Raw genomic sequence first — 19634 nt, 5'->3', positions numbered from 1 at the left:
AGATGAACTTGGTTTATGTTGAGACGTTTAATTCTTGTTGACCATGAAATGTGAAAAGCAATATTTGAAAGATTAAACCAGAAAATATCACCATTTGAACTCTAAATATTCTAACCACAAAACTCTGTAATTTTGTGTTCCTAAGGCATAATTTTTAATTTAAGGAAGAAAATATATATGTGTTTTGAAAGCTTAATCTACCGTGAATTGAAAAGTATGTGTAAGTATAGTTTTGCTCTCCCTGTCTGTTATGAAGCAATAAATAAAGAGAAGCTTTTTAATTATCTCTGAAAAGACGAGAAACAAGGGGAATAACTCTTTGAGCCATGTGCACAATATATAAAGTTGATGTTAACAGATGAAAACTCTGCTGACAGCTCAATACAGTCCATGTTGATATAATGAAGTCATGAAAGAAATGACTGAAAACTGTAAATGAATGTGTAAATAAAGGGATGACAGAAAACGTCACCCTGGTAAGAAACAGGTTTGTGCATAGCAGTGGATGGCCATTTTCAACTTTCACCTATCAATATCCTCTAGGATAGTGAAGAGCTGAAGAAGTATAAAGCAAACAGAAAATAGTTCATGCTGACATGAAACAGAGAGTAGAATCCTTAAGAAAAGACATGTAATTTTAACACAGATGTAAATGTTATGAAAAGTGTAAAGACAAGAACTGTACAAATGTTAGGCATGGATGGAACGAATGACAGCTATTTTGTCCTGCCATATTGCACTTAAGGCATGGATTGAGCTGGTTTTCAAAAATCTTTTTAAAGGAGTTTGTGGAAATCACAAAATACTGAAATAGTTCTGCTAAAAGCTGCAAGCAATGACAATGTACGAAATCCTGAGATGTGCAAAAGTCATGTCAGTATGCGCTAGTCTTCCAAATGATTTTGAAGTTACACAAAGATAGCCTGACCTTTGCAGAAAAGTTTGTGAAATCTGAGCAACATGGCCTAGAATGAAGGCAGAAGTGATAATAAAAGAACAAATCGATGATGCCAAACTTGTGTCTGAAAGTGCTTTTCAAAAATTAGTAGAAATGTGACATGACTAATTGAGGATAAGAGTGTAAAAATTCAACTGAGAATAGTTTTGAAGAACTGCAAAGTACAGGATACCTGATCAGCATAGAATAAAACTGACAATGAATGAAATAATAATGTATGCAAGTCTTCTGTATGGATGCGTTTGTTAATTATCCTGAATCTCAGCTGAAACAGATCAAGAAGTGAGTGCTTGGGGTTTAGCGCCGTACTCAACAATGTTTCAGTCATACGACGATGGAAACAGATCAAGGATAACTCCTGTGTACATAAAGTTAATTGGGATTGAAGGCTTGTAATGTAAACTGTGACTGTAACAATTTTCATGTGGGTATTTTGTAAATTCTAAGCTAATTTGACACGCATGAAAATGAAGAAGGTTGCATATTATATGTGTAAATGTTTTACTGACTGATTGAGTGGTTAGGATTTAACGTTGTACTTAAAAATTTTGCATTGATACAACAACAGAGGATTCCTTAGAGTGCATGTACGTGTAATGTGCCTCCTTGTTGCAGGATGGATTTCCACTGCTCTTTTATCTAGTGCTGCTTGACAGAGACGACTTCCTGAAGGTAAGCGAGGCGTCCGGCCCAAAGCATAATACTGATACAGGCTAACAAGTCGTTGCACTATCCCCTTAATACTGGACTCAATGCGTGTGTGACCCAACCCAGGATGGAGCTTGGATCTACCGCTCGAAAGAGACGCTCTACCAAGTGAGCCATCGGGGCAGGTATTCGTTCAAACGTTCAAAAAGTATTTGACCAGATGAAAACCAGATGAAGACCAAACCTCTTGTTTTCACAGATGGCACTAAGCTGTGTATGCATCATGAACATGGATGTGAGCATTATGATGACAGCTGAGAGGAAGATGAAGTTAAATGGCTATGATAAGTAGGGCTTCATTTTCCTGTTGGTCTGTGACACCAAGTCTGCTCAATGTTTAGCTGGTCCAGTATATTTGTTCAGGTACTGTTGAGCCAGTTTTGTGAAAAATTTAACCTTTGTCACTGTAAAAACAGTTTCAGATTTATGTGCCTTTGTATAATATCCATTATTTAGGTCTTTGAAAACCAATAATAGACTTCCTGTGAGAGACTGCATTATTTCATGCTGATGACGTTGTTGAATGTGTATAAGAGAGTGACAGCTTACATGAAAACAAATCATAATTTTGAAAATAGGGTCACAAGACTCTTTGCAAGAAGACATGTTTTTTAATAATGTCAAAAGATGGTTCAAAAGCGAAGCTATTACTGTGTGTCATGAACAGCTTATTAGGAGTATGAGATATTTTCTGGGTGCCAAAAGTGGAAATAATATATGCTTGCAATTAAGAAGTGGATTGATGTCCTACACATGAAAGGAAGAGTATGTAAGATTGCTTTCTTGTATATTCATGCACAGATAAAAATTTGACACAGAAGAAATCAGTTAAAATGAAGGTTGGGAATCACTCCCAGTCACGGATACGAAAAGACGAATTTTCTACAATAATGTAGCATAAAGTGTCCATAAAAATAGGTAATTGGTAATAATTTTCTGCTAATGGAGTGCAAAGACCGACAGTTAATCAAGTTTTAAATAATAACGGTGCTTTGCATGCCACAGAAATGGCTGAGTTACCTCCCCTTATCCATATGTTATGTCGTACTCACAGTGGGTTGTTTTTGTCCACCCTGGCCTGCCAGTCTGCGGTGTAACTATTCGTTTTGGTCTCTGGCAATAATGCAATTCACTTGGTTTGTCCCCAGGTATCCAATACTCCAGGACTGTGGTAAAGGTAAGGTTGTTTCTGAAGAATTAACAGCACGAAAAACCAAACATCATGACAAAAATGATGATAATAGCCTGACATTAATATTTATAATATTGAGAGGCAAAATGTGTTATTCTACAAACAAAATAAGTATAGTGGAGACGGTGAATTTATTCATTATTAAAAGACCTGTAGTACTGGAAGTTAGCATGTTTTGTATGATGTAAATTAAAGAAGGAAGCAAATTCCATGAATACTTTAGGCAAATAATGAAAACAGGGGGTATAACTCTTTGAGACATGGCGATTCCATTTTCCACTTTTTTGCAGACGACCAGAAAGCAGGGTTACGTAAAATCCCTATTTAAAAAGGTTGTAAATGGCGTTTGGTATGATTATGTCAGATACCGGCTTCCGTGGCAAGAAGCAATTTAAAGGTGTTTCAAATGGTGTCCATTGTCACACCCAAGTTTTTACTTTCTCGAAATCTGTTCCTCTGATTTGGTTAGGCTCTGTTGTCATGAAACAGTCACAAAGGATTGACTGTCACCAAGCTGTGACAGTTCCTCTGAGTAGGGCAGCCTTTATTGCCATCAAACGGGAAAAAGTGTTTGGCTGTGACCAATCTGTGACAATTCCCGGGATTCGACAACATTGTATTGTCATAAAGCAGGGATAAGGCTTTGGGTGTCATCAGTCTGAGACACTTCTTCTCACTCAACAAACTTGGACGATCATACAAAAGGGTAAAATCTTTGTCTATCATCAGTTTGTGACAGTTCCCCTCATTTGAGTGTCACCAGTCTGTGACATTTGCTCTGATTTGACTCACTTGTATTGTCATAATACTGGGAAAAATGTTTGGGTGTCACCAAAATGTGACAGTTCCCCGGATTCATCCAAATTGTATTTTTATAATCTAGGAAAAGGATTTGGCTATCACCAATCTCTGACAATTCCCCTGATTTGCCTAACTTGTATTGTCATAAAACGGGGGAAAAGGGTTTGGGTGTAACCAATCTGTGATACTTCGTCTCATTTATACAACTTCTCTTGTCCTAAAAGTGGAAGAAGAATTTAGCTGTCATCAATCTTTGACATTTAATTGGACTACGCAAAATTACATGGTTCTAAAACGGGGAAATGCCTTGGCTGTCACCAATCTCTGTCACTTTATCTCGATTAGAAAACTTCTCTCCTCCTAAAACTGGGAAAAGAATTTAGCTGTCATCAATCTTTGACAGTTCCTCGGATTACGCACCATTTTATTGTCGTAAAACGGGGAAATGGTTAGGACGTCTCCAAACTTTGACAGTTCGCCTAATTCGCCAAGGCTGTATTGTCATAAAACAAGGGAAAGGGTTTTGGTGTCACCAATATGTAGCAGTTCCAACGATCTGGGTAGCGTGTATTGTCATAAAACGGTCAAAAAGGTTTGACTGTCACCAAGCTGTGACAGTTTCTCTGATTTGAGTAGCTGGTTTTGTCACGAAACGGGAAAAAGGATTTGGGTGTCACTAGTATGTGAGAGTTCCTCTGACTTAGCAAGCGTGTTTTAGTATAAAACCGGAGAAAAGTTTTCGGTGTCATCAACCTGAGACACTTCTTGTTATTCACCAAACTTGGAGGATCATAAAACAGGGCAAAAGTTTTGTCTGACACAGATCTGTGACAGTTCCCCTCATATGAGATGTCATAAAGGCGGAAAAATGGTTTGGGTGTCACCAATCTGTGAGAGTTCATGTGATATGGCTCACTTCCGTTGTCATAAAACAGGGAAAAGGGTTTGGGTGTCACCAATCTGTTACAGTTTCCATGATTCGGCCTAAATGGTATTATTATACAACTGTAAGATAGGGATTGGCCGTCACCAATCTGTGATAGTTCTTTTGATTTGTCCAAATTCTATATTTACAAAATGGGTAAAGGGTTTAGCTGTCACGAATTTCTGACAATTCCCGTGATTTCGTTAACTTGTATTGTCATAAACCGGGGATAAGAGTTTGGGTGTCACCAATGTGAGACACTTCGTCTCATTTAGACAACTTCTCTCCTAAAACTGAGAAAAGAATTTTACTGTCATCAGCCTTTGACAGTTCCTCGGATTACGCAAAATTATATGGTCCCAAAACGGGGATATGGTTTGGCTGTCACCAATCTCAGACAGTGAGCCTTTTTCACCAAGTCTCTACTCTTATGAAACAGTGAAAAGTGTTTTGCTGTCACCAACCTCTGACAGTTCCTCTGATTTGGGTAGCCTGTCTTGTCATAAAACGGAGAAAAGGGATTGGCTGTCACCAATCTGTGACAGTTCCCCTGATTCGACAAGCTTGCATTGTCATAAAAGAGGGATAAGTCTTTGGGTGTCAACAGTGAGACACTTCTTCTCACTCAACAAACCTGGACGATCATACAAGAGGGCAAAAGCTTTGTCTGTCACCACTTTGAGACAGTTCGTCTGAGTTTCCTGTCACCGAACTGTAACATCTCCTCTGATTTGGGTAGCCTATATTGTCACGAAACAGGGAAAAGAGTTTGAGTGTCACCAGTCTGTGACAGTTCCTCTGACTTAGCAAGCGTGTATTGTCATAAAACCGGAAAAAAGGTTTGGGTGCCTTCAACCTGAGACACTTATTGTCATTCAAGAAACTTGAAAGATCATAAAACAGGGCAAAAGTTTTATTTTTCACAAATCGGTGACAGTTCCGCTGATTTGGCTGTCAAAAATCTGTGACAGTTCCCCTTAATTGGCTATCTAGTGTTGTCATAAAACGGGGAAAATGGTTTGGTTGTCACCAATCTGTGACAGTTCCCCCCCCCCCCCCCCGATTAGGCGAACCTGTATTCTTGTAAAACCGGGAAAATGGTTTGGGTGTCACCAATCTGTGACAGTTCCCCCGATTAGACAAACCTGTTTTCTTCTAAAATGGCGAAAAGGGTTTGATTGTCACCAATCTAAAACACTTCTTATGATTCAAGAAACTTGCAAGGTCATAAAAGAGGGTAAAAGCTTTAGGTGTCATCATTCTGTTACAGTTCCTCAGAGTTGGCAAGCGAATATTGTTATAAAACGGGAGTTTGGGTGTTACCAATTTTTGACTGTTCCCCTGATGCGGACAGCTTGTTTTGTCAGAAAAAAGGAGAAAAATGTTTGGGTTTCAGCAATTTTTGACAGTTCCCCATATTTGGCCTGCCTTGGATTTAGCAAACGTATATGGCCATAAAACGGGGAAAAGATTACGCTGTCTGCAATCTGTGACCGTTCCCCCTGATTTGTCCAAATTGTATTATCATAAAATGGGGTAAAAGGTTAGACTGTCACCAATCTGAGACACCTCATTCTGTAAACTTGTATGGTCATAAAACGGGGAAAATGGTTTGGCTGTTATTAATCTGAGAGGTTTTTATTGGGGGGGGGGTTCCTATTGCGAGAAATGAGCCCTCTCAACTCTGTACGTCTTTATATTCTGACTACAGTTTGGAACGTCTACTTTTTATCAAGCAATGGATAGCTGTTTGTCAAGGTTTGTGCATGAGCGTATTTCCAGGGCGTAAGTGATCAATTAGACAAAAGGCATACCAGTAAGGACATTGGAGACCGTTGTGAACACCTCTACACAGTGAGAATAAATGAATGAATGAATGATAATCGCTGATAGTCACAGTGAGAGTTCCAAAAGGATAATATTTGCAATCTTAATAGAAACACGGTTCATGATGTACAATAAACTTAGCATTCGTAAGCAATGCGTGGCTATATTTGGTTATTTAATACCCAAACGTGCACAAATTTGACCATGGTCAAAATCGTCGAGCCATCATGAATTGTAAAGGGAAAACCTTAGAAAGGCGGTGTAACAAATAGAGAACATTGCGTAGGATGTCGACTAATAGGAAGGATACAGTGACTTTTATTCAGAATCATTGTCTGTATACACATATCCTGGATTTGAATGAAGAGATGACAGAGCAGTCCAAACACGCTGGCTTGCATTTTGTACTTTATTGCAGACGTCCCCAAAGCAGGGTTACGTAAAATCACTATTTGAATGGGTTGTAAATGGCGATGGTATGATCATGTCAGATACCGGTTTCCGTAGGAAGACGCAATTTAAAGGTGTTCCGAATGGTGTCCATTGTCACACCCAAGTTTCTACTTTGTCGAAGTCTGTAAATTTGGAGACTAGAGTCTGTAGATATTATTTGTTTTTGTAAACAATAGCTAACTTATTAATGCTGTGCCCTGTATATATGTTACGTTGTTAAGCTGAAATGGTTGTAAAACTGTGACACCCATAATACTTAAAGACATGTGGTTTACTGTGCAAGCCCCTATGTTGTTTGACTGGCAACCGGTTCTAGTCATTTGAGGAACCTGAATATTTCCCTGTTAATACTTCACATATGAGGGTGCTGACGCGCACCTTCCGATGTTCCATAGCTGTGTGTGATGGTAGCTCCATTCTGGATCTAAGTTTGGCAAATTTTGCCGTTATTGTGGGTGGGTAAGCAGTTTTGTATGAACAGCTGTATAGTTACATGTAGCTAGCTTTGCCTCTTGTCCTCCAGGCAACTTCCTCAGCGGCCTGACTCTTGTAGGCCTGTTTCTATAATTCGTTTTTATCTGCCTTGGTTTAGCTGCTAGAATCAGTTTGGTCTGTTCCAGCTCTATCTGGAGTTTATCAAACGTTACATTTAAAACAACTGCCCGCGAAATAATGGACCAATGCTTGGCAGCATGTTTTTCTTTTTTGAAAAACATATCAATCTTTTTTTCAATCAATTTATAAGATCCTAGTAAAATGTAATTTCCTCTATCAGAGAAATTTGTTACGAAATTAAATTGTAAATTCAGTTTATTTAAAGGCAACATTATGATCAGTACATTGGAGTAACACAGTCAGACAGGAGAAAGGTAGACGGTGTACACATTCACATAACGGCACATAATCGGAAACATTTAATTTAATTTGGATCGAAAAAAAAAGTTCGTAAGGTGGAAAAGTTAAAATTTTTTATGGAAGATAACTTAATTTACAGGTGCAACTCTACCTTGATAAATCGCTCTTGATAAGTTTTGTGTTTTTTTTTTTGTTTTTTACAATCGGCAACGAAAGGCATCTCTCCCCCTTATCACCACCACCAAATTGCCATGACGCTAATTCGTTATTTTATACAAATGATTTCAAACAAGAATAAAAACACCAACCCCAGTTCTGATGCCTTAAATTTCTGTCACATATTTATTTTGCTATTTCATTATGCACCTAATCCAATTGATACCTTACTTCAAAGCCATTTAAAGAGGACTTTGGACAACTACCTGAATCACTAGGAGCATTATCATGAAGGCTTCAATTGTTAATGCCTGGCGCAATAAGTAAGAACATGTTTAAATTTGTGCAGCCAAATTACTCAATGATATTTCTGATGCTAAAAAACAAAACAAAAAAAAAGAAAAGCACAGCTTTTCTCTTTATTTATGAACACAATACATGACACAAAAGAAAGAAAAATGAAGTTCGCCATCACATTTTTACACTTCTGCGGGGCAACAAAAACAAGGGTGAACACTCCTTTTGAAGTATTGTTAGCTATCCTGATTGGTTTCGTGCGTTCGTCTTGTATTTTCCTGTTTTCGCGAAAATGCTGTCTCGCTTCACAACAAATACATGCCAGCTGTTGGTAAGACAACTGAATGCAAACAACCAGCATCCTACCACATGTGCACAGTTATGGAGGATTCCGTGTATCCACTGTTTGAAAATAATTCAGTGAGAAAAAAAAATGTGTTTTAACTCGTACAGCAATCTAAAACCAGTACCCCAAGAATCACAATTTTTAAGCAAGAATAATTATTCAGGATAGTCTGCCAACTTCCAGCTCTGACATCACACAACAAAATGCCAGAAATCACTTGTCATAAACATAGTCTGTGAAGCAGACGTCACTAATTGCTATATATGTACCAGGTGAGTAACAGGAAATTGCTAAGTTATCTCCCCTTACCCATTTCCTGGCCACAGATTACAATCAACTTTCCGTTTACTTCCACTTTGATGTTTGGTCTCATGGCACTGTACCTAAATCCGCAAAACCCGAACACTGTGGCAATATTTGTGCCCGAATGTTACCTACTTGAGTGGAGACTCTGGAGCTGTCCACAAGTTGTGGTCACACAGAGACGTGCGAGATACTCTTGGCTGTATTATCTTTGGCTGCAGGACATGCTGGTCAACTATGAGACCACTGATGGAGACGGGAAGTCGGCTGCCGGTGTGGAAAAAGCTGTGAAGGCCACTGACCCTCTGCTTCAATTGATCAGGCTAGCAGACCCCGTCCACCTCGGTAGGTCACAGTTTAGAACGATTAGGTATCATGGTACCCATCAGGAAGGGTGTGTTTCATGTTAAAACTAAAAAAAAAAAAAAAAATCATAAACCAAAACAAAGCTCCATTTAAACAGAGAATGTAATATTTCATGAGCTAACGAAATATTCCACAAGAACAAAATGAACAAAATCACTAGCATTGATCCACTGTACTTTTGAGAAAAAAAAAGCTCCATATTACAACAGATATTGTGAAAAAGCACAGAAACGTTTATTTATTTGTATGATTGAAGAAAAATGTAGCAAAGCATTTCCCAACAAGGTTAAACAGTAATGCACATGACATGTAGTAAAGCACTTCTCCACAAGGTGAAACAGTAATGCACATTACATGTAGCAAAGTATTTCCCCACAGGGTGAAACAGTAATGCACATGACATGTAGCAAAGTATTTCCACACAAGGTGAAACAGTAATGCACATGACATGTAGCAAAGCATTTCCCCACAAAGGGAAATAGTAATGCGCATGACATGTAGGAAAGCATTTCCACACAAAGGCAAACAGTAATCTGCTTGACATGTATCAGAAAATTTCCACACAAAGGGAAAGAGTAATGCGCACGACATGTAGCAAAGCATTTCCACTCAAGGTGAAACAGTAATGTACTTGACATGTAGCAAAGCATTTCTACACAAGGGGAAGCAGTAATGCTCATGATCACTCATGTAAAGCAACACAAAATTTTTCTCTCTTTATTTTTGTAAGGCAAACAGCCTATAAATTTCCTTCGCGCACTGATGTGGACCAATACTAATCCCTTCTCAACTATCGCTATGGGCTTAGTGAAAACCATGACTAAACAAATGAAAACAGGACACACACATCCTATGATGTGCTTAGCTGCCAGGCCACAATCAGTTTTCCACTTACTAAAATGTTTTAACTCTCAGAACTATCAAAATCAGCTAGCCCTGAATGCTACTGGACTGAAAACCCTGAGCATGATACTCCTTGTCCCACGGAATTTTATCTGATAATGTGCTCTCAAATCATTGGACAGAAGAATGTATGAAAAATTTCAATTTTTAAAGCTGTTTGAACTGAGTAGGAAGCATGACAGTCTTGCCATGTAAGTTGAAATTTGAACTTAAAAATGCATTTAATTTTCAGATGAAATTCTGACTTTCTTGCCAAAAAGTGCATAAAATCTGTGATTCAGGGAAGGTGTGATTGTGTGTCCCCATTTGTCTGGTCTTAGTGTATCAGGAATTCTGTAATAATCCACAACTGCTCTTCCAATGCCAGTCATCTATTGAGAGCTCTCACAAATCACAGGCAATTAAATCAAGTCTAAATTTTATTTATTTATTTGATTGGTGTTTTATGCCGTACTCAAGAATATTTCACTTATGCAAGGGTGGCCAGCATTATGGTGGGAGGAAACAGGGCACTGGTGAGAGGCTCCTTGGCCATTACACTGCGCTAGAGAGGTAATCAACTGAGCCTTGGGGGCCTCAAATCAAGTATAAAAGAATGGTGCCACAATGTATACAATCAGATATAGTTTTTGCTACCTTTAATACAATATTTAAACGGCTCAAAGAAAATGTGCACTAGCGTAGAATCACTGCACTGTCTGTCCACAACTGAGCAAAGATTTCCCTTAGATCTACTGGCAAATCAGACGCTACATACCGGTTATATACTCCGGTATCCACGTTTGATATTTTTCCACTCATAATTGCCTTGGCTCTGTCGGGTCCTACCCATGTCTTATGGACCTCTTCTGCAGTGTTCAAATCTAAATTTTACATGAAGATAAAATAGTGGATACTGAAGAGAGAGACTTCATTCTGCCCGTGCAGAGACATGCTGAGGAATGATTAAACAGGAAGTATTTATATGTTAAACAAACACTTGTTAGCAAGGAAAAAAACTCCTGTCACCTGCGACATAAATGAAGGGCATCTACACATTAAACTCTTAACCTACACATCAATATATGATTCTCTTTCCATTTAAATTTGGGCCTCCTTGCTCGCTGTGATTTAAAGTCCAGCTTATGCTGGCTTCCTGCCCTGCCGTATGTGAGGTTTGCCAGGAATCCTGGCTTTCCCCGGCTGTCTCCGACATAATGCTGCCTGCAGTCGTAAAAGTTCATTATTTTTTTAGCAATGTGTTACACACCAATCAAATGAATAAATAAATAATACTGAAATGAATTTTTATTTCATAACATACCTCTAATGCGGAGTATTTCCACCATGTCGGTTTGTGTTTGATGAATCATGTTTGTTTGTTTGTTTGTGAGGATGTACGTAGAGTTGCCAGTGGGTCCGTAAAGTTGCCAGCGGGTCCGTGAAGTTGACAGCGGGTCCGTAAAGTTGGGATCCCTCTGAGCAACAGTACACCCATTCTCGTCCAATAAAATAAAAAGTGGACATAAACTGGATCTTAATAATGAAAAAGTTCCAAGCAGAATTTTCTTTATGTAGCTATCATAATTTAGGGTTTCATGTGGATTAAAAACACAAAAGTAAATGTCCTGTACTTAATTATTTAAAAATACCAGTACTTAACAGGTATTTGTGCTTGGTAAAAGCTAACAAGACGTAGCCTGTAAGCCCACTGTAAATTTGGGACTAATATATTAGGCCCACTATAAATCTGGGACTAATATATTAGGCCCATGTCGCTTATCGGCACGCTTCTTAAGTGATCGCTGGGGCCGCACAGTATCTGAAAGTATATAAACATATTTTAAAAAGACTTCACTGAAACAGTTTTGTATAATATCTTTATAGTACTGAATACCAGAAAGCCATCATGCCTACATAGGGACACAGACTGCGTTCATGGTAATATTTTTTCTCCCACGTACCACTTTTTGGAAAGTGAACATGGTCCCGCAGAATGTCAACGAGATCTGTGTATCCGCCGTGGACTCCCCAGCAAAAATTATCTGGCTGTTGCGAAATCTGAGCTCACAGTGACACATTACGTATTTTGGAACAACTGTCAGTACAGGTCACAGATCCCCATTAGTTTTCCATAAGCGACAATGTTAACGTTTAGCGCTGTAGCTCAGTCACAAACATTCCGTAGCCAGTAAGCTTTGGTGCATACCTGGCCCAGCCTGTGAGAAAGAAGCCATAAAAATCTTGACATAGGCTGACCATCAAAATCTGGACCTTTCTATGCCGGCAGCTGGGAGGGGTGCCTAGCAACGCCAAGGGGACGTCACTCGCAGCCTCATCCCCACCTGTCTCCTTGTGTCCTCTTGCCCAGAATTTCAACCTTTCATCATTAAAACTCATACCTGCCCAAAGCTTTAACAGTGTCCATCATTTTGCTACCAAGCATGCACCTGTACACAAAAACGGGCAGGCTGGCAGCGATAAAAAGACTGTACACCCTAAAATACACAGAATAACGTTCGTCCCTTTCGAAAAAAAGGAAGTTTTAATGGGCGTCTGTGTCCTATCACACCAGCCAACTTTTGTCAAAACCAATAATTCTTGCACCACGTGATTCCTACCATCTCTCAACCTAACACACAACGTTAGTGCTTGATACATGCAAAAACTTTTGAGTAGGAGGAATGTAACTTGGGGTACCTCTATCTTGGAACTGTGTCTGTTTGTCTGCCTCTCATAACTCTCAAGCACGAAGTTCAAAGATTTGTAGTGGGCATATCATTCAAATTATCAAATGGCATAGTACCGTACCACTGACAGGGGTTCTAGGTCAGCCAAGGGAGTGGAGGACTGCATCCGATTGGGGAAGCCTTTGAGGAAGCTGAACGGCTTGCAGACCCCACTCACCTAGGTAGATCCCAGTTCAATATATGCATAAACCAGGCAAAGGTCATGAAGGCCATATTTGAGAGACAAGCTCGAAACATTCAATTTGGCGCAGATCAGTAATTTTCACACGTTGAATGGGTAAGTCGAAATCTTCAACACCCACACCTGCACTGGCACCTCTTGTCGCGTAATGTTGTTCATCTAACAAGATCTGTTGTCCATCCTGAGGCCAACCTTTCGTCTTAGTTCTTCTTTTGGCTTTCAGCTCTTGAGCTATAGACCCTTCCTGGCATTTCCAGGTGCCTGTATCCTAAGCTACCCTTTCTCTGCTTCCCTGCTTCTTCTCCTAGTGTTGTCTTACTTTGACAACTTTATGGTCCATCTCCACTTCCACTTTGGACGTATGTGACTCTATTGGAATTCCATTGATACATGTAGCATGCCCCAGTCTTCCATAGGTGAAATACTTTTTCCAGTGTTGTAATACTGTCGCAACATGCATAATACTATACCTTGTGTGATAGAAATGGCTGACTTACCTCCCCTTCCCCAAGTCAGACCTTCCCCTAAGTGAGCTGTTCATATCCCCGCTGGCCTGTCAATCCAAGGTGTCATCCAGGCTGTAATGATGTGGTCAACAATTCTCCTCGAATGGGCTTTACTAAATGTGACAACTGAACTTTAAATTATTAATGTCAGTTAAAATTTGCCTCAGAAGATATCAGTATGCATAACCACTACCCATAACAACAAGTGAATGATTTTGTTCCATCCAAATGCATAACCTTTAGGAGCATTTAGAACCAAATCTGAATTTACTTAAAGCTAGAAACATATATCTAGGACTGTTTTTACACTACCTGTGTGTTAAGAAGTAAGAAATAAATCTGTAAAACGGTCTGGAAGTTCTAAATCATGTGATTGCCCTAGTGTGGCAGTGACTTGTATTTGATCCTACATGTCAATCGGGTAAAGCGTCTTGCCTAGAAACAGAAATGGCTGAGTTACCTCCCCTTCTCTGTATTTCTGGACATTGAGTGAGCTTTCTCATTCATTCTGGCTTGTCAGCTCGAAGCAATGCTTTGTGCTGTCGTGTCTGTACTTATGTGAGGATCTTGATACTCAATTGTCCTGAAATCTGCCGTAGGCAAAGTAACAACTGAAAAGTGAATTCAAAAAGTGTACTGGTCCAAAATAAGTGTGTAGGACTAAAAACAGCAGCTAAAGTTTTGTATTATCGTTAAGTTGAGGTTACTGTGCCCAGTTACACATGTTGTTGGCAACATATAGTGCCCAATTGACATTCTATAGGCATCTGATTGGTCTAGCACCTTGAATCCTGAGATATCCACTAGAGAGTTCACCTGCAGGTACCCTAAACACTGTTGATGTAGAATCCCTTGCCTCCATACGCCTATTTCCATTTCTTTATTTTTCATTCTAATCGTCTTTCTGAAGGCTTGCAGAACACGTCAGGGAACAGTACTTTGGGATTCCCCGATTTCCCAGAAAGACTGACAAAATTGTACACATTTAGTCATTCGTGTGGTTTTGCACACTGTAGAATAATTATACGGATGGTAAGAGATAAACACACGCATCAGTCAAAGGCACAGATAGAAAGTGTATTTCAGCAATCTGACAGGCACAAGGTAACAAGTAGCAGACGCTACGATACGCCTGGTTTGCTAATGTTGCTTAAACCACCAAAAAGACAGTACTGTTCATCCGTCCTATCTATTATTAAACCTATTATCATCATGTGATCATGCTCTAGCCATTACCTGTAAAACCTGTGTGTACTGAAAAAAGATAATTGTAATGGAAAATAAAAAGTGAGCCAAAAAAATCTGCTTTAGCTGTCTCTTGTCAAAAAGAACAAATAAACAAATAGAGCCGTTGAAGCAGCGATGCCAGGGTTCAAGCTGGTAGCTGTGGTTAGAAATCCTGCTCTATTTGGAGTCAGCGTCCAAAACTACATCAGGTAGGACTTTTGATGTGCAAAAATCTTGAAGGGTGTAGAAAAAATGGCCTCAAAAGGGAATGTCCGGTCACATTTCCACCCAATGGTAAGCCGCCACACTATTTAACCTGAGAAGACCATCTGCTGAAAATAACTGGCCTCAGACCCGCATGAACTTTCCATAATTGGCAATGTTGACGTTTAGCGCTGTAGCTCAGCCCCAAACATTCCATGGTCAATAAGCTTTGGTGCAAACAGGGCTCAGGCTGTGAACTAGACTGTCAAAATCTGGACATTTCTATGGAGGCAGCTGGGAGGGATGCCTAGCAACACTAAGGGGGACGTCACCCGAAGCCCTCGCCACTTAGGGGTCTCGTGCCTTCTCGCCTGGAATTTCAAACTTTCATCATTAAAACTCATACCTGCCCAAAGGGTAGACAATTTCCATAATTCTGATAAATGCACATGTACACCAAAAATGGCAGACTGGCAGCGAAAAAAAGACTGGACATTCTAAAATACACAGAATAACATTCATCAGGGATGTACATTCATCCCTCCCGAGGAAATGCACTAATGGGGGGGGGGGGGGGGTCATAATTCCAATTGTGCCCAGGTACTGTGACTGCATTGTATTATTCATTGAGCATAGAAGCACATGTACAGAACATGTCTCCAGACTCTAACAGTGGAGTCATTGTGAGTGATGAAATAAAGCTCAAGTACGTCACATGTGACAGCGGATTGTGACCATAGAGTTAGTCGACAGACCCCATACCTACACCCCAGGCCGAGGCCATTGGCACATGACATAACAGCCCTGTCTGTGTTGTATGTGAGGTACATGTAGGCAGACTTGACGTGTATTGTACGAAATGTGATCAGGTGGAATGGTTCAGTTATTTACCTCAGATGCCTCTAATGCCTCTGTCAGTCTATACCATCCCAATTCCTAAATGCCTCTGAAAGAAGACTCAGATACACCAATCACAACTCCACTCTCATTACAGGTTTACAATTTGTACCACTGCTCAAGCACTGGTATATTTATGAGAGGCTCCTGAATCATTACACCGCGGATGGTCGTGGGCTTTCCTTGGGCTCTGCTCGGTTTCCTCCCACCAATAATGCTGGTCGCCATCATATAAGTGAAATATTCTTGAGTACGGCGTAAAACAGTAATCAAATAAATGAATAAATTTAATGCAGGTTTTGGATTTAGCAAATAGGCCGAGATCAACTGGGACTATTATAATATCTATTGTATTAGTCTCAGATATCGAACAACCGTTTTATCCTGTTTTGATCCCAGGGAGGAAGTCATTAAGAAATATGTACAGTCAAGAAAAGTTTAGACAGTTAAAGGAAATTTTACCTGTTGCATTGGGTACATTAGCTTCCTTTCAATTCATTTTTCTTGAGAGGGAGATGAAATAAATACTCTTTCATACAAAGTCAAGAAAAGTCTTGAATGGCAGAAAAGTCTGCCATTTACATGCAGGTTCTAAATGTACTTGTAGTCCGATACGTAACTGCAAAAGAAAGAATTTCTGTTCCTGTAGGCCTATATGCAAATGTATGTCTTTCGATTTTCTCCATTCTTTATCAACTTCACACTTTCCTGAATCAGGGGATGCAACATGATTACATGTACCCATGTAACTGGAGCATGACTTTCAACGACTGAAAAATGTAACTGGAAAAGAATGCAGTTACACAGTTCTGGTGTGATTCCAGTTCTAGAGTAATAAAGCCATAAATATATCCAATTCGTCCAGCTACAAAAGAAAGTAGGCTAATGAATGGAAAAGAACGACCCGTGAATCAGTCAGGTTTAATCAGTGACAGCACATTTAATGTCTCCACATCATTCATGTGTAGAGGAAGTTTGGATTTAAACCAATGTCTCAGGAACTATAAATATCAACTAGCCTGCCTGGCTTGTTTGAACTCTGTCACCAGTGTGGTGAAATTATCAGGCTCAAATTTCTTATCAATAATTAAGAAGGACGGAATAATTTTGTGTTTGGTGTTTAAAAAGGCCACTTCATGTTGCTTCCTGAAACGTAAATGTAAAAGGTCAGCGCAAGCTGTTGTTCTCGTTCAAACCCTAAAGGAGTCCTACTCAAGCGCTGCCTGAAGGGACAAGCCTCCCGGTCTCTATGACTACACCACCACTAAACAACCTAAGTATAAGTCATGCTCAGCAAACACATCCTCAAAGTCAATTAACAATCGACGAAAAGCACTGGCCTGTTCCTCTGTCGGTGACCCCTATTATACAAGTCTACCAAATATGGCGGCAATTTCCGTCACCATTACACTCTGGCTCACTATCGCTACCATAGTGTCTATCTCCAAAGCACACGCCAGAACTGTGCCTAGCCTAAGGGTAACTTCCTGCTCCCCACCATAAACCACTTCTAACGGGAGCGAACTAGGCTGGTTCCTGACAACACGGGGAAACAACAACCCTTCTATTGAAGTTCAAGGCCTTAACTATCTCACCCCACAGAACTACCCGTAGGGAAAGCTCCAATGAGGTTGATACCACCTGATTGTACAAATCCCTATTAAGGATAGTCATTTTAGAGGTCGTATCTATGACAACCCCTGATTGGGAGCCTCCTAATTTAGGTGGTATTATCACAGACCAACCTACACCTACCAACCGCCGTGCTTCCCACAATGCCAATTAGCCCGTCATGGACAAGGATTGATAACTGGGAGCCAGGCCACACAAGATTAACTGAGGAAACCTCCCTGGAGATACCCTGGTCACACTAACTTTATCACCAGTACTCTGGGATGGCCTCGATGGACTCCTCCCCAGAGATAAAACATTGACGGTTGGGAATAGGGGAACTAGTATGGGGTCGAACACTATGCCTAACTAACGGTAACCCACCCTTGGGAATCCCACCTATTTTACTAGGCTGCGGCGAAGGTGGCACTGCATCTGATGGACTTGTATCAGAGTCATGGGGTCGACTCAGGGCCTTCATTATTAAGGTGATCAGGTCGTCCAAAGTTGGCCGACCCTTGGGCACCATTCCGCTGACTTAACACACTCCACCGACATAGGAACCTCAACCTATTGTACCCCTGCCTTACTTTCCAGCTCAAAGTTATCTGCCGGCTAGAGCAATTACAAAGTAACGTCCTTTGATTCTGCAGAGCAGAAGAAACATTCTTAAGAGCTATATGGATCGAGGTAGGTCGCTTTTCTAAGGCAAACAGGGCGGCAGACTTTTCGCCACATCCCTTGAAGAAATGATCTTCAGCTAATGACTGACCATACTCTCAGGGGCACCAGGATATCCCTCAGTGGCCAACACCAAACAACCATCATTGAAATCTTCAAGGGCCTCTCCCCTCACTCGCTCCTCCGTAAACAACCACGTCCGAACTACCTCGAGAGGGGGGGGGGGGGGGAAGGTCACGTTTACCCTACCGTTGTTTGAAATATTTGAACAAGATTCTACTCCACAACACCTGGTCTGATAAAACTCTATCTCGCAAACTCTCTTTGGCGCCTTAACCTATCTCGATAGGACTGTTTGTATCGCTTAGCGTCAGATTCGAACTGAAAACTAAAGGTAGCCCACTCACTAGCCTGAGCACTAAAAGATGCTAACTGCATGGGCGGAGGACTACGTCGCTTACCCCGGCTCTACTCTAATTAAACGTTTCCTACCACTGCTAGAGGCGCCGAGTCGGTTTTTCCCCTCAGAGCCCTGACTACTAGGATTCTGGAATTGTAATCTAGGCTTATGTATCTTACTCCCATAAACCTCGGCCCCATTTCATGCCTACTAAATCTCTGCTCAAACGATCCCCTAACTTATCCACAAGGCGTTCCACAAACTCATGAATCGACAATGGCGACCGCACATCAACCCCCTGAAGTAGCCATACTAACAGGAAACCAACTATCACTACCCAGTACCTAACCTAGTCACCTAGTTTCATTACCTTAAAATACATATAACTCAGCTTACCAGCTTAGCTGTAGCCGTTACGACTTGAGAAGACAAGGAGCCAACAACACCAGATACATGCATGCACTGACGAACATAACAGAGACAACCACCGTAACACATTTGCCATCCCAAGTGAGCTATCAACCATACAATAAATAGGCAGGCCAGAAAGTTACCAAAAGCAACCCACCGAAGGCAGCATACTATTGCCCTGAGGTACATAGCACTTTCAATTACCATAACCAAACCGAACCAAACTACAACACAACTGCATAAGCATAACCCAATACAAACACTACTCTAATAGACAATATACTTAGCAGGAAAGGATTATACGCCTGTTGCACACAAAAACAGCATGGGAATTAGTCTGAATTTCCCCTCTATGTGTATAGAGAGCGGATCAAAGGCCAGTGCCACTTCAATCAGTAAAACTTCATTACCTTCAGCACTACACACAAACAAGGGACTCAAGACTTTACAATCCAATGCACAGACACAGGAAAAAGTCTAATATATGGGAGAGGGACACATGTAAAAAGTAACCATGATCATTTTGGAAAATATCTTCAGAAATCTTTAGATTCAACCAGGCTAACTGAATGCAGGTTAGATGCATACAAGCACACGAAAATCACCGGGAGTAACAGCTCAGCTCGCCAGGGCGGGCACTGAGAATTTAGACAAACATTACGTTATTAGACATAAAACTGCCACTTCTCTCCACTCT

The 19634-nt window shown here is 40.5% G+C and overlaps 1 long non-coding RNA gene across 1 annotated transcript in view; it reads right to left on the bottom strand.

Annotated features, from left to right (window-relative positions):
• Nucleotides 1–7818: 7818 nt before the first annotated feature.
• Nucleotides 7819–19634, bottom strand: part of LOC135463819 (uncharacterized) — a 39003-nt gene continuing 27187 nt past the window's right edge. Inside the window, exon 3 of the long non-coding RNA XR_010443600.1 lies at nucleotides 7819–9233. This is a non-coding gene — a long non-coding RNA (uncharacterized LOC135463819). The remainder of the gene's footprint in view (nucleotides 9234–19634) is intronic.

Source organism: Liolophura sinensis, chromosome 3, assembly GCF_032854445.1.
Source record: "Liolophura sinensis isolate JHLJ2023 chromosome 3, CUHK_Ljap_v2, whole genome shotgun sequence".
Classification (NCBI taxonomy): Eukaryota; Metazoa; Mollusca; class Polyplacophora; order Chitonida; family Chitonidae; genus Liolophura; species Liolophura sinensis.
Note: the sequence above shows the minus strand (reverse complement) of the source record. Positions and strands in the feature narration are given on the sequence as shown.